Here is a 12,284-nt window from a genome sequence, read left to right as displayed (position 1 = left end):
AAATACAAAATACAGATAGCTTTAGTAACTTTGCCATAAATACAAAATACAGATAGTCTTAGCAGCTTTGCCGTAAATACAAAATACAGATAGCTTTAGTAACTTTGCCGTAAATACAAAATACAGATAGCTTTAGTAACTTTGCCATAAATACAAAATACAGATAGTCTTAGCAGCTTTGCCATAAATACAAAATACAGATAGCTTTAGTAACTTTGCCATAAATACAAAATACAGATAGTCTTATTAATTTTGCCAGAAATACAGATAGCTTTAGTAACTTTGCCATAAATACAAAATACAGATAGTCTTATTAATTTTGCCATAAATACAAAATATAGATACCCTTAGCACCTTTGCCATAAATATTGATAATTGAGCTAATATGTTATCTATATTAATTGTTTGTTTTTTAGAACAAATCGATACTGTGTCCATCGCGGGGAATCGGATGATCCTAACCACCAGGCCATGATTTAACTATTGCTTCTTTCTAACATAAAAGAAGCTAATGCATCGAGATACAAACTTCAGCGCGAAAAGGCCTAATAACGACGTCATACAAGGACAAACTACAGCCACAAAACCCTTAATAAGTATTAGAATTTTAATATTAAAGTTGAATATGAAGAACGATTAGTGTAAGACTTTCGCATAGGTGTCCCTGAATATCTTTATTTATTTTTTACATACTTCAAACATAGGATTTCTTGAAAAGTATCATGGCGTTTTTTTTTTTTTTTCCAAGTAGTTATCTAATACTAGCAACATAAGATCCGCCATAGCTAACTAGAGAAAATTGAGTTATCTGTAAAAAGTTTGGAAGCTGAAGTGCAACTATGTGACTATAATGTTAAGAGCCGACGATCAATGATTTGACTGACGATAAACAAGTGCCGATGATTTATAGATAATTATTATGGACAACGCATATTGAACAATTACAGTAAAATGGAGGGTTATCTTGTTCCTCCTTGACATCGTAAATTCATTTACATTTTCGCTTTTTCTCTTACAATTAATTATTCAAACTACGTTCGGTGCTAAAAATGATGACGTACAATGCTGTTGAGTGATGCTCGTGAAGGATTCTAGTTTGTTTTTTTTTTTCTTCTTGTAGCAACATCTATAGTAAACTATTATTTTTTTAGTTCTAAATGATACTGGAACGACAACACGTAGATATTATTATAAAACTTCTATCTGAAAATACGTGATTAATATGTTACTTTATATTGTGGATTATTATTAAAAGTACCAACTTATTTTAATTTTAGTCTCTACGTGTACATTAATATTGCTCTCTCCTGGCGGGACAGGGGTACGTTTACGGATTTACAACACTAAAATATGGGGTTAAATCACAATTTGTGGTTCGCGAGTTCGAATCCTGACATTGAACATGTTCGCGCCTTTGGCCGTGGGAACGTTATAAATTTACGGTAAATCACACTTTTGGTTAGTAAAAGAGTTGTGACGTTGAATGTCTGTCTTCCTTCTAGTCTATCACGTCTAAAGTAGAGAAGGGTAGCCCTCGAGTAGTTCTACAACAAACAAACAATTGTTAAATGAAATACTTATTGAAATATTTTCTCATTTATGAAACGCAAGATACGACAGTATGTTTGATTTTAATGATAGAGAGAATGGCAATTATTTTTGGACAATATATTTGCCATGTAAAATTTACTTAGGCCAACAATTCTAACTCTATGCAATAACATACAACAATTTGCCATACAATTTTAACAATGGAGACACACACACAACAATTTGCCATACAATATTAACAACGGAGACACATACAACATCTTGCCATACAATTTTAACAATAGAGACACGCACAACAATTTGCCATACAATTTTAACAATGGAGACACACACACAACAATTTGCCATACAATTCTAGCAATTCATACACACAACTAAAACAACAAAGCTTTTCCACTTTGAGCTCCATTCAAAAATTGGGAGTCAAGAGACAAAGGAATTTCGTTCAACGTGACAGAAAATAATGAAACTGAAGTTTTGTCTAGATTTTAAACATTAACAGATTTAATTGTGATTAAGCTAAACCTTCTCTTGGATCAGACTAGATTTGGCCTAGAAATATTTTATCATGTTCCCCTATCGACAATATGTTTTTTACGCCCAACTAGTCTTAACCTTTTTCTTTTCGTTCAGTTCCGTTCCTTTTTTTTATTTAGATTACTCACTCATTCAAACCAAACGAAAAAAAAAAAGAGTAATTTGGCGTAAATTATACGTTAGAAATGACATTCGTTCAGCAGACTCGAGGAATATTTCTTGTCATTCTCTAAATATAGTGATCAAGTAAAACAATAAATACGTACTTTTTTTTTAACTACTGCTTGCGTACAATGTTCGTGGCATTGTTTTACAAAGTCACGGCGCATGCTCAGGCCAATGAATAATTGCTAATGGAAGGAACACTAATTCGCTTTTTTAACCCTGATACTTACAGAGACAGAATAAGAAGAGTGCCCCAAATCTTCGGGGATTTTTTTTGTATGTGTTTGATGGTAGACTTCTGTCATTGTCAATGATATGATAGTCTTCATAAGAATCAAAGTAATAATAGCCTCAGAACTCCGAAATTTCTTCATGCTTAGTTGATCAATAATTATTTCCCTACACTCTCTAATCTTATAAATTATTACTGAATTACTGTTATTTTTTACTGCCGTCAATGGACCTAAAAGACAAAACTGTGCATTAAAAAATAAAACAAGTTTCGATCTCGTCAAAATTTTATTTTGTGCATTTTCTTTAAGTAATAAGCCTTAAAAATATTAAAAATGGCGATTGTGAGAACATGAAAGAAAAACTCTAAAACCAGAAGGAGAAATAATTTTAAGTTTAATTTCAACTTTAATAAGAGTTCAACAAAAATAATTTCCTTGTCGATGGGGTTTCGCCCCCAGTGGCACAGCGGTATGTCTGCTGACTTACAACGCTAGAATCCGGGTTTCGATACCCGTGATGGGCAGAGCACAGATAGCCCATTGTGTAGCTTTGTGCTTAATTACAAACAAACAGTGGGGTTTCTTTCGTTTAAAGTCACACATCAACTTAGCATCCATGACGTAACACCACTATCTATAAAAACACTGAAACGCCATCTACAGTCGTTTTCAAAATGGTTATTACTTTTAATTTGGATGCACGTAGCCAAAACAATATGTCTCATGACGATTACGCCTATAACACTTCCAATACGTTGACCTGTTCATAAAGTCGGTATCGGCGTGTATACAGAGAACTGCAACGTTTCTGTAAGAATGTTTATTCCGCCTAACAAACCCTCCAACAAATAACTGACCCTTTGAAAGATGGGCCAAGTGTGACCTAGTGGTAATGTGTCCATACTGTGTTCCAAGGATTCGTTGTTCTTGCTCCGTTGCCGTAAAAAAAAAAAAAACGCTCTCCGCACTTTGGGGCCGTCGATACCTTATGATACTAATGGTCAAATTCCACTATTTGATCATTCAAGAGTAGCCCACGAGATGGCAGTAGGTATTATTGACTAGCTGTCTTCTCTCTAGTTTCCCAGTTCAAAATTAAGAATATCTTTGCGCAGACATCACTTGTTGTAATGCATTAAAACTGAACTATGGCGCCAACGTTAAGTTTTCTTAATTTGTGGAGCTAGGTATCACAAAGTATTCCTATTTCATAAGCAATGATAATTTTACATTCTACATGTTAATTAACCAATTTATCTTTGCAGTATGGTCGAAGTGTTCATACACAAATCCTCGTGGTCGACATGTGCCTCCATTGTTCTTTTGCTGTTTATCCTGACTTTAACGCCAGAGGTCACCAAAGTCGGACAGGCCATTCAACCAACAAAAGATCTAATATATCAGGTGTGCTATGTGAAGGCATATTAGTTACGAAGTAGAATTGAAAAATTATGCTTTTTTATAATACTTAGTAAACAATAAGGTTGGTACAGTAACCAACAAACAATTAGAGTAATAATAACGTCTATTCAACCACTGAGGTAGCTACAGCACCTAGTGAGCAACTAGAATAACTAAGATACCTAGTGAACCATATGAGAAACTACATTCAGAATATCTGAAATATTTAACGAACGAATGAAGTATCTTTACTGTTTCATGAACAAAAAAGAATAACTATAAAAGCTAACGAAAAAGTAAGATAACTACAATATATAATGAACAATTATATCAACCATAACACCTAGTAAACAATAGCAAGGGTAAATAATGAGTAATTAGGGTAACTGCGATGTCTCACAAAGAAAAGGTAGTTTCATAGCCTGTAAACAATTAGGGTAACTATAATATTCAATACAACTGGGATGACTATAACATCTTGTGTACATTAAGGTAGATACGATACTCTTTTTAAAATATTTAATGCATTAACTGGACAAGTAGGTTATTAGTTTTTTAATTGTGTAATTGTTGTAAGGATATTTAAAGTTCAGATATCTAAAATTCAAATATAAACTTGTTTCCGCAGACTGAAGGCAAAAATGAAACAATTAACGAGTCGTTTCCTCTGGAGAACGTAACAGTAAATGATAAGCGTGCAAGCCCTTTTTTTGGTCTTAGAGGCAAAAAAGATTATTTTGAAGATAAAAGATCAACTTCTTTCTTTGGTCTAAGAGGGAAAAAAGATGGATATGAAACTAAAAGGTCAAGTCCTTTCTTTGGTCTAAGAGGGAAAAAAGATGACTTTGAAAATAAAAGATCAAGTCCATTCTTTGGCCTAAGAGGGAAGAAAGATGATTATGAAAATAAAAGATCAAGTCCTTTCTTTGGTCTAAGAGGAAAAAAGATGATTATGAAAACAAAAGGTCAAGTCCTTTTTTTGGTCTAAGAGGGAAAAGAGATAAATGTGATGACAAAAGAGCTAGTCCTTTTTTTGGCCTGAGAGGGAAAAAATTCAGTGTTGAAGATTCGAAAGGAAAAAAGTCTTTTCATGCTCTTCGTGGAAGAAAGGACGACCTTGGACTGATTTTAGAAGACCAATCTGTTGAATCGGAGTTGCCTTTCTTCGATGAAAGTAAGCGAGCTGAATCTTTCTATGGCCTTCGTGGAAAACGTAGAGTTGCAAGGAACAGTGCTAGTGTTTTGGCTTCCAATTAGGTGAGATTATCGACAAATTCTCAATAAAACAAAATCCTAAATTAGTTTTTATCAGATACGTTGGACAAACCTTTGGACAATTAAGTAAAGTTTTGATGTAAACAACAGCAATTTTATTGGTAATGAGGAACAACTGTTTATTATCAATGTTTGGATCCGTAGTAAAAACGTTAGCTAATTTTTGTAATTGTTTTTGTGTGTTTGAAAGCTTATATAAACGGTTTTCGACAATAACCTAATAAAACTTATCAAGAATTTGATTTTTTTTCCTAGGAGTAATAAAGGAGATGATCTTTTCCATAGGACGACTGATGTTGTTGAGTCAGGAGATGGAAGGTACACGATACTTGTTTTCTCTGGATATTAGATAGACTGTTTCATCTATACTTTCTTTTAGTTTAAACTGTAATATATATTTTTTAGTATACAAAATGATTTGAAAACACCTACATTACTCATTGATTTAAGTCAATAATCTAGGGTTAGTGCACCACTGGAACTTGGAAAATATGAAGTGGCATTGTTGATTTTCATATAGACGAAACTGCTTTCCATAAAAACAAACATGAATTGTTGGTTCAAATAATATTTGTCACAGTAAGAATAAAATAACTGAATTGAAAATATTGTTTGGTGTATCTGTTCTTATGAGTTAAGGGTTTTCTTGCACGTACGAAGTTTGCTAAACGTTTGCTCTGAGTTTTGTTATTGAAAGCTGGGTCATTATTGGAACCAACCAAATGCGTGTCAGTAAAGCTTCCTGAAAACAAGATATTCGGTTAATGTTCTACTTAGAATTTGTTTTATTCAAGCTACAAAAATATGTTATATTACTAACTGAAACGAAATACGATAGCTGTCAAGTAAGGCGACGAAAATCTCATGAGCAAAAATTAGCTTTTTAGAATCTAAACGGGTAGATTAAAAGTCAAATTTTGGTAAGAAAATTTAAACCAATTTATTTAGCAGTATTTGTCAATTCTTTTAATAGTTTAATATCTTTTTTATATTTAAACCAGATGCTCATGACATTTACGTCATTAACAGCTTAATCGTATTTTCTGAACTGGTGACGAGTTGGAGGAAATTAAAAAGGCCATTTATTTGTACCATTAAAGACGCAACAATTAAGCAAAAATTTGAGCTAATTTAATTGCTTACAGTTCCCCATTTTTTTAAGAATACAAAATTATTAATTAATATGTAATTGATAGAAAACACGATAATATATTTGAGAGGATACGAAGTACTAAATATCCAAAACATTTCAAAATATTGGGTTTACCAATGTCTTTATTCAACACCATCACGCAGTTTTAATTATTCAAATTATACATACGTGCAGGGTAGTCAATGTATATATCACAAATTATAAAAGTGGTTTTCATACAAACTTTGACCAATCTTAAACTTCACGTACATGTATTAAATAATCCCATCTTGTAGAATTAGAAATTAGGGACAGCTAGACGTGGGCTTAGATCCTACATTTATATTTACGGAAGGATCCAACTCTGTGGGATTAGAAATAAATGACAGCAAAACGTTGGCTTAGGTCCTAACTTTTATCTTTATGAAAGGATCCCACTTTGTAGGATTTGAGCTAAAGGACAGTAAGACGTGGGCTTAGATCCTACTTTTATATTTACGGAAGGATCCAACTCTGTGGGATTAGAAATAAATGACAGCAAAACGTTGGCTTAGGTCCTAACTTTTATCTTTACGGAAGGATCCCACTTTGTAGGATTAGAGATAAAGGACAGTAAGACGTGGACTTAGATCCTACATTTATATTTACGGAAGGATCCAACTCTGTGGGGTTAGAAATAAATGACAGCAAAACGTTGGCTTAGGTCCTAACTTTTATATTTATGGAAGGATCCCACTTTGTAGGGTTAGAGATAAAGGACAGTAAGACGTGGGCTTAGATCCTACATTTATATTTATGGAAGGATCCCACTTTGTAGGGTTAGATATAAAGGGCAGCTAGACATGGGCTTAAATTCTAACCATTATATTTATGTAAGGAACCAACTTTATATAGCTAGAAATAAAGGACAACTTCACATAGATTAAGAGTGAAAAATAATAGATAACATATTTTTTGCTCCTCTTCGTTTCAACACTACTTCTTAATTATTCACCATTGAACACCAACTGCCTTGTAACAAATTATTTTTCATCTAAACACACTCTAAGTTGTCCCTTACTTCTAACTTTAAACCTTTATAAAAAGACGTTGGTGGTAAGGGCACTCGATTTGCAATCTGTAGGTCGCGGGTTAGAATCCCGCTATCGAACATCTTCGCCCTTTCAGTCGTAGGAACGTTATAATGTGGTGGTCAATCCAACTATTCATTTGTAAAGATTAGCCAAAGAGTTGTCTGTGGGCGGTGTTGACTAACTGCCTTCCCTCTAGCTTATAACTTCCCAATTAGGGATGGCTGAGCTAAATATTTCCGCCAAATTAATCTGCAAACAGTCATCTAGTAACTTACTGTAAACGAAAGACAGTGGTTTACATCACGTAAAGTGTGATTGAAATGTTAATTTCCATTTTTCTGTTAATTGGCCACTAAAGAGAGTTGTGATTAAAATTATTGTTAGGCTTAATATGATGTATTACCACACCTAATACCGAATCATTCTTCGCCAAATTAGGCGTTACATATACCATAAGAAGGAATGCTCTTATTACTGCACTTACAGTAAATTGTGATTCGTAATCGATAAACCACCATCATTACTATTTGTAATAATTGTGCTCAAAAGATCTACATCTGGAATTTGAGTTAATTATTTATTTAATTAACATATCTTACTCCTTAAAAATTAAGAAAATACTTCATTCACAAATACATTAACGGCTCACACGACAATGCATATTTTACGAGTGAGTCTTTGACTCTCAGTCGACTCTGATCAGTCAGTTTGGTGTCACTGAGGGCAATATTCCATCACATGATGACCTTCGTTATCATTAATAATCAGTTGAAACCCTGGAGCGGAAGGGACAACCTATTGATTAACCAGTCTGACATTACAGTGGACAATATTCCATCACATGATGACCTTCGTTATCATTAATAATCAGTTGAAACCCTGGAGCGGAAGGGACAACCTATTGATTGACTATTGATTAACCAGTCTGACATTACAGTGGACAATATTCCATCACATGATGACCTTCGTTATCATTAATAATCAGTTGAAATCCTGGAGCAGAAGGGACAACCAGCTATTGATTAACCAGTCTGACATTACGGTGGTCAATATTCCATTACATTCGTCATTATTATTTATCAGTTAAGTTCTAAAACAGAAGGAACAATGAGCCATTTGTCAGGCACGAAAACTATTAAAACGAAGTTTATTGATTCGGATGATAAAAGAAATGTTTCTAAAAAAACCAAAGGCTAGGATGACTCGATAATCCTGGAGCAAACAGAAAAAAATTAAGACACGACAACCCTGGAGAGAACGGGAGACAATAATGACTCAATAATCCTAAAGTGAAGGCAGTTTAAGTCATGAGAAGGGAAAACGGTTCAGCGAGGATGTTGATGATGATAATGGCGACTAAAAGTTAGGCCCATGAGTTACAAAACGAAGTTCAACTTGTATTGTAAAAGGAGTGTCGCTGTTGCATCAACAGACAATGAGAATCTCGAAAAGAAAACAATTCAAGCCATTGAAAGCTTATGAGATAGCAGAAAGGGATCCAACATCTGGGTTGAAAATAAAAGGATATAATGTCTAGGATGGAATGAAACTACTGTTTCAAAGCTGTTCACAGAACTATCTCAAAGTATTGTATCTCGGTTACAGTTGTACTGTCAGAAATAATAGCATATTTTTGTACTTGTTTCCATATTACATAATTTAACGACAATTTAAAATAATATTTTTCCAGTCTGTTCGGATTTTATAGTTAAAATTTGTTCTTAATGTTACTAATTCAGAAATGGTTTAAATATCTGAGTACTGAATGCTTGGTATTACACGTTTAATGTTACATGTTCAATTCCATCAAGACTCCATTTTTATCAAAGGAATAAGAAAAGCGAAACATTGATAACAACCATGCAGAACTAATATCCAGTTGTGAGGACTACTAAAAACGTTCGGAGAACACCAACTGCTGACGGTTTTTTTTTTTACTTTTGTTAGTTTTTTTTCCAAAAGTACCAAGCTCCTGATCCTACTGTCAATGCACAAATAAAGAAACGTTACAATGTTTGTTAACTTCCTAAACAAAGAAACATTAAAATGTTTTAACTTCCTTAATAAAGAAACGTTACAATGTTTCTTAAACTCCTGTTCAAGGGTACTTTTAATAAACGAGCTCGGTTTGATTAAATAAAATAAAACTTATAAATTAGTGAAAAATACCACATTAGATTATTCGAAACATAAAAAGTACTCTACATCTCTGGAAGTTCGAACTAAAGCTCATGAACAAATGTTAACGTGAGGGTTAACTTTTAAGCAACAAAGTGAAATTTTCCTGATATGTCTAATCCAAAACTAACGCTCATGAACAAGTGTTAACGTGAGAGTTAACTTTTAAGGAACAAATTGAAATTTTCCTGATATGCCTAATCCAAAAATAACGCTCATGAACAAATATTAACGTGAGGGTTAACTTATAAGGAACAAAGTGAAATTTTCCTGATAGGCCTAATCCAAAACTAACGCTCATGAACAAATGTTAACGTGAGGATTAACTTATAAGGAACAAAGCGAAATTTTCCTGATATGCCTAATCCAAAAACTACCAATTCTTTCGTTAAACTGATCCAAAGAAATAATTATTTCAGGTTGTTAACATGTCGTCGAAAGTCCGTCTCTTTCACTCTCTCCGCCGAAACTAGTTTATTTATAATATTTATATCTAATCTATCACGTTTAATATCCAGTCGACCGTAGCGTTGGAGGTTATGTAAAAATTTTATATAAGAAATATAAGTAATTTAACTATAAATAATGTATGAACACTTTGATGTTTGTTTCATGTTCGTCTTTTGTTTTTCACCTTAGTGAGTAAACACGGAATTATCATATTATCTTGTTGACTTGGGCATCAATTTAATGTTGCCCCCCAGTGGCACAGCGGTATGTCTGCGGACTTACAACGCTAGAAACCGGGTTTTGATACCCGTGGTGGGCAGAGCACAGATAGCCCTTGTGTAGCTTTGTGCATAATTAAAAACAAAATACAGTTTAATGTTTTCAATATAAAACATATCTAAATATATTCTTTAATAATTTAATAGTAACTTCTATTGGTATATAATCTTAAATTGTAGAATCCAATGTGTTAAACTTTGTCTTTAAATAAAGAATATATTAAATTACATTTGAATATAAGTTTCAAAACTCTGATATTAATTATTTTTTTTTATTTCTATTATACTAAAGAAATAAAAATAATGACCACATTTCCAAAGTCACTAAAGTGATTTTAAAGACAATATTCAAAACTTGAAAAGTCAGAAGAATAGCTGTGTAAAGGAAAAAAATAAAATAAACACAACTAAAATACATAAAATTGAAATTTTAATTTTTCAATTTTCTACAATTCAAAGAACAACCCCAAGTGACGGGTTCCCTAACTTAGCAACTAACATTTTACCCTCTAACCCCCAGAAAGCGTTCTTCGTAACCTAGTGACGCTGGGTTAATATATTCACCTGCATTAGGAACATTCTCGCCCTCTATGTTATAAAGACGATAATCGTCTCTTCTCTCAGGAATAGTCGCCCTTTTCAAGGCAGCTGATAACACCTCTGACCACGAGCCCCAACAAACCCAGGTGACAATGTCTCTTCTGAAGATTTATCTTCGCTTCGTATTTTTGCCACGTTTTGTTGATTCAGAGCATCTCTTAGTCTTAGAAATATATACATACTGTTGAGGTCTCCATATATTAACTCTTAAGCTAAACGGGTCAACCTGTCAAAAATACGCAAGGTTTCTATAAAAACGTATATATATATATATACAAACAATTTGTCAATTCAAATTTCACTTCCTGTGGGTATTATAATTCATACAGAAACTTGTTTCATTTTTCCTTTCAAGATTTACAGTTATTTAAAATTACTTGCTCTTGAAAGAACCTGTTTCGTAGCTTTCACCATTCTTCAGTTCTACCTCTTACCAACTTGTATATTGATAACTGAGTTCGATAATAACTTCAAATTCCTCTTTGTCAGGGAAAACTTACGTATAACACCGTAAAAATTAAAGAAAACAGTTATATATATATATCAGTATATCCTGAAAGATGCTAGCTCACTGATTAGAACAGCGTTATTAATCCTAAATAGGTAGTGCTAGCTGAAGAATGATAATTAGCTGAGTTTATAAATGTATGTATATATATATATATTCGAAATTTTAATCTGATTACAAAGATTCATATGTAGATTGCAATTAAACGTAATTTACTGTGACTTAATTAGCAAAATTAATAGGAGACTTTGTCTAATAAAAGTTTTTGAATTGATAGAAATTAATTACTGAAACAAATAATACTTTCTAACTAACCTGGAAAAGCTTATGTATGTAAATATTTATTTCCTTCGAGTGTCGATATTCTAGTAAACTTCACTAGTACCGATCTTCTGAAGTTACTAGCAATTAATATATTAATCATATATTTGCAGGGACGATTCTATGGTCTCATTGTTGAAGGGGTATTTTGAGGCCCCTTGATGCAGTGATATTTTAAACATCACACGTCACTTGTCAGTTAGTAAAATAACTCAGCAGATAATTTCCACTGCTAAACATTATATAATTTTGTAAGTCTTTTGTTGTTGTGATTTTGACTAGAATCTGGGGGGGGTGTTTAATAAAAATTGACCTCCAATCCCTTACTAAAGAAGTTGTCTGTCTTTACCAGGTCATTACATACAATTATAAAAAAAACTACAGTTCTATAGGCATTTGAACTAGGCAGCTAACAATACGAAGAATTAAATTGTGGCGAAATACTACAAGTTCTTCAAATACCTATAGAATGATAGGTTTATTTTTTGTGAGTGTAAAACACTTAAATACACCATTTCGATTTTCGATACCTCACTACTATAAAGGCTTGGTTTGGTCTGTTGTTTCATTGGTGGTAGTGTC

General features: G+C 33.0%; 1 pseudogene; it reads left to right on the top strand.

Moving 5' to 3' along the window:
- Positions 1-5,768, top strand: part of LOC106470784 — a 10,864-nt pseudogene extending 5,096 nt beyond the window's left edge.
- The last annotated feature ends 6,516 nt before the right edge of the window (positions 5,769-12,284 follow it).

This window comes from Limulus polyphemus, unplaced genomic scaffold (assembly GCF_000517525.1).
Source record: "Limulus polyphemus unplaced genomic scaffold, Limulus_polyphemus-2.1.2 Scaffold4216, whole genome shotgun sequence".
NCBI classification, from domain to species: domain Eukaryota; kingdom Metazoa; phylum Arthropoda; class Merostomata; order Xiphosura; family Limulidae; genus Limulus; species Limulus polyphemus.
This window is presented reverse-complemented; position numbering and strand designations above follow the sequence as displayed.